Source organism: Gopherus evgoodei, chromosome 21 (genome assembly GCF_007399415.2).
Source record: "Gopherus evgoodei ecotype Sinaloan lineage chromosome 21, rGopEvg1_v1.p, whole genome shotgun sequence".
NCBI lineage: Eukaryota > Metazoa > Chordata > Testudines > Testudinidae > Gopherus > Gopherus evgoodei.
Genome location: NC_044342.1, coordinates 9,109,302 through 9,112,949, shown reverse-complemented (window position 1 = coordinate 9,112,949; position 3,648 = coordinate 9,109,302). Strand labels below are relative to the sequence as shown.

Sequence of the window (3,648 nt, the reverse complement as noted above, 5' to 3'; positions counted from 1 at the left end):
CAGGGGGTTGGACTATATGACCTCCTGAGGTCCCTTCCAACCCTGATATTCTATGATCCTAGGATTATATAAAGAAACCACTACTAGTGGCTGGTGCTGGATCAAGTGCATGTTGAAAGGTTGAGAACTGTTGCATTTTAGCATCTTTATAGTTTTACATCTAGTTGACTAAGGAATTATTTATGTGTGAGAATTCCTCATTATTATCTTCATATGGCGGCTAAAAGAGGTGACTGGTTGGTTAGTTGAGCCCTAGGTGGGTACCTTGGCCATCATCGTGGACTTTTGTAGTCTATAGGACCAGATTCAAGGTGAAAATTTCTGAGGACAATCTAACAGCAATTGAAGTTATTGTCCTTTAGGAGCCTAGATGTTTTTTAAAATCCACTAGGTGTTTAAATACCTTTAAAAATCTGGCCCTGGATGCTCTTCTAGAAGATCTCTTTTAGCCAAACACAAGGTATTGAGTTTAACATTGAGGAAACCAGGGCCAATCTATAGTGTGCACTATACAGGATGTGAGACTAGATGATCAAATGGCCCTTTTAGGACTTTAAATCTACTTATCAATAAATAAATGGAAAGGGGCCGGGGTTGAAAGTGATAAACTATCCATGTTGTTGTTTTTTTTTTTTTTTGATAGGTGCACGACACCACTCTCTTCCAAAACCCTGTGCAAAGCCTGAGTGTGAAAGAATACAACCTGGATCTCAGTTTGCAAGGCAATTTTTTTATGGTATCTAATGGATGGAATCAACCCAGTTTAATTGTACTGCAACTTCCCTAAATAATTATTACTTTTTCTTTGTCACTAGATACCTCAGATGGAGCAAAGAGAAGGAGGAAACCGACGTACACCTCACAGAGAAAGAAGAAGGGGAAATCAAACATCCATCTCAGAATTCATCCTGCTGGGATTTGGGAACCTCCCTGAACTGCAAATTGTTTTCTTCTTGCTGTTTCTAGTGATCTACTTAGTCACCATAGCTGTGAACATCCTCATTGCTGCACTGGCTGTGACTGATCACCACCTTCACACCCCCATGTACTTCTTCCTGGGGAATTTGTCCTGTTTGGAAATCTGCTACTCCTCCACTATCCTGCCCAGAATGCTAGCCATTTTCATGACCGGGGACAGAACCATTTCTGGTACAGGCTGCATGATGCAGTTTTTTTGGTTTGGTTCCCTAGCGACTGCTGAATGTTATATGTTAGCTGTGATGTCTTATGATCGTTACTTAGCAATATGTAAACCCCTGCATTATACAACACATATGGATGGCAGGCTCTGTATACAATTAGCAGCTGGATCTTGGCTAAGTTCATTCATATTTCTTTCCATATTAGTATCTTCTATGTCACAATTAGCCTTCTGTGGCCCTAATGAAATTGATCATTTCTTTTGTGATCTCACCCCAGTGATTAACCTCTCCTGCAGTGACACAAATATGGTTATCATGGCAACTCTCATATTCTTCCATAAATGTCATTCTCCCATTTCTTTTGACTCTGGCATCTTATGTTTTTATCATCTCCACCATCCTGAGAATCCCTTCTACCACTGGGAAGCAAAAGGCATTTTCCACCTGTTCATCCCACCTCACTGTGATTACAATTTTCTACGGGACCCTAAGAACTGTCTACATGTTACCAAATAGCAATGAACTCACAGCCCCAAACAAAGTGTTTTCATTTTTCTACACTATCTTGACATCCCTGATCAAACCCATCATCTACAGCCTGAGAAACAAAGAGGTCAAGGAGGCCATGAGGAGAGCTCTGCCGAAATGTAGGGTTTCCCCATGAATCCAGAGAAATTGACTGAAATGGGGTAAATCAACTCACTAGTCAGAATAGAACCATATATATGGTCCTAGTTCTCATCAATCTAATCATCCTGAGTCATAGGAAAAGGCTACTGAGGCTATTTTAGAGTTTTCTCTCTTATTCAGTTTTATTTATTTAGATAAAAACTGACAGACTCTAAAACGGTTTAAATTGTCACAGGTCCATTGATTTCCGTGGAGAGATGCAATTTGAATTAAGACAATGATCTACCCCAAAAATGTATTTTATAAAATTCCATCCTAGGTTCCAAACATCTTTTTGAAAATGCAGAGCCCAGTCAAGTGCATGCTAGGAAATTAACACTCTATTTATTTTTATTGTCAATATTATTTCAGTCTCTCTAACATTGGCTACCAAGTGTTCTTCCACTGCAAAACAGAAAGAGAGGTAAAAGCGTATAACACTAATCTGAATGGGAGAAATTTCCAAAGTGGGGCTGGGCAGTTAGGCTTCAAATCATATGGAAAGTTACTGGGGTTTGGTTCATCCTGTTCCTAAGACGCTTTAAAAATCCTTTTGTTTATCTTCATAGCGTAGTTGGCATTACCTCTCCTTTGAGTTTCAGGGTTTTCAAAGCAGATTTGAGGAACAAGTCCAACAGCTACTGAAATCAAGGGAAAGGTTCCCATTAACCTCAATGAGGACTTTATCTGGCTATTTAGCCTCTGTGCATCATCCCCCATAGGACAATATAACAAATGAACTAAAAAACAACTGGCTTGACTGTTGAGTATTAAGTGGTAATAAAATGTAAAATTTTTCTGTTATCCTCTTTCATTTTTTGAAAATAATTTTCAAACAATTTCAAAACAATTGTTAGGTTATTTGGGATATTACCAGAAAACTGCCTAGTCTGTGCTTAATAGATTTTTCATTCATTGTTGCAATCTTAGGACAATGTTCTCAATGTTATCAATTTAAACAAAGCTTGGGATCTATTCAGGAGAGGTGGTTGATGGATATTTTTTAAGCTATATGAATTTTCAAAACTTTAAAAAAAAATTTTCAGAATATTTTCAAAAAGCTGAAAACCCTGAGTTTGAAAAAACGTTGGTTTCAAATGGGCTCTGGATCTGATTATTCATTCACTTTTTTTTGTCCTTTTAGAAATCTATCTTTTCTGAAGAAAATCAAACCAGCTAGCAATTGACCAACTGACCCAGTCAAAAGATGGTTATGTACGAAATTATAATATGATGTGTTGGAGTGGTGTGTTGTACTGTACATCAAAGTAGCAAGCTGTAACCTCCATATTCATCATCTGTATATGGTTGTGATATTTCATACAAATCATGCCATGTAAGATACCATATGAAGGATCATTATCTGCTGAAACTCATTGTTCTTTCAAAATATATATGTCGTTAGTGTGTATGAAGTTATGAGATTTTGCTATATGGTTGTTATTGAAATATGATGTGAATCTGGGAGACGCTCACTGCTAACTCTCCAGTGACAACAAAGGTGGAGACCCACACCCAAACAGGCTTTAACTGACCATGACTACTCATTGACCAGCAGGAGAATTGTAAACAAGAGATTTCTAATTCTGTAAGACAGTTCAGTGTCACCTGAAGACTAACAGGAATGTGGCTTGGCTGGTAAGGATCTCAGTCATGCATGGACAAGTGACTTGCCAAGATGACAGCTAAACCCCATCAGCTGGACTTTGCACAGAAGAGGGGAGGGGGTCTCCACCGACAAGAGAAAGTCTATTTAAGCCTGTGGGAGACCCCTCCATTTTCTCTTCAGCTGCCTAAAGAGAGAGCCTCCCCACCCCGCAGGATATCAGAAAGAACC

General features: G+C 38.7%; 1 pseudogene; it reads left to right on the top strand.

The window, feature by feature from the left end:
* Nucleotides 1-824: 824 nt before the first annotated feature.
* On the top strand, nt 825-1,806 carry LOC115637931 (annotated as a pseudogene).
* The last annotated feature ends 1,842 nt before the right edge of the window (nt 1,807-3,648 follow it).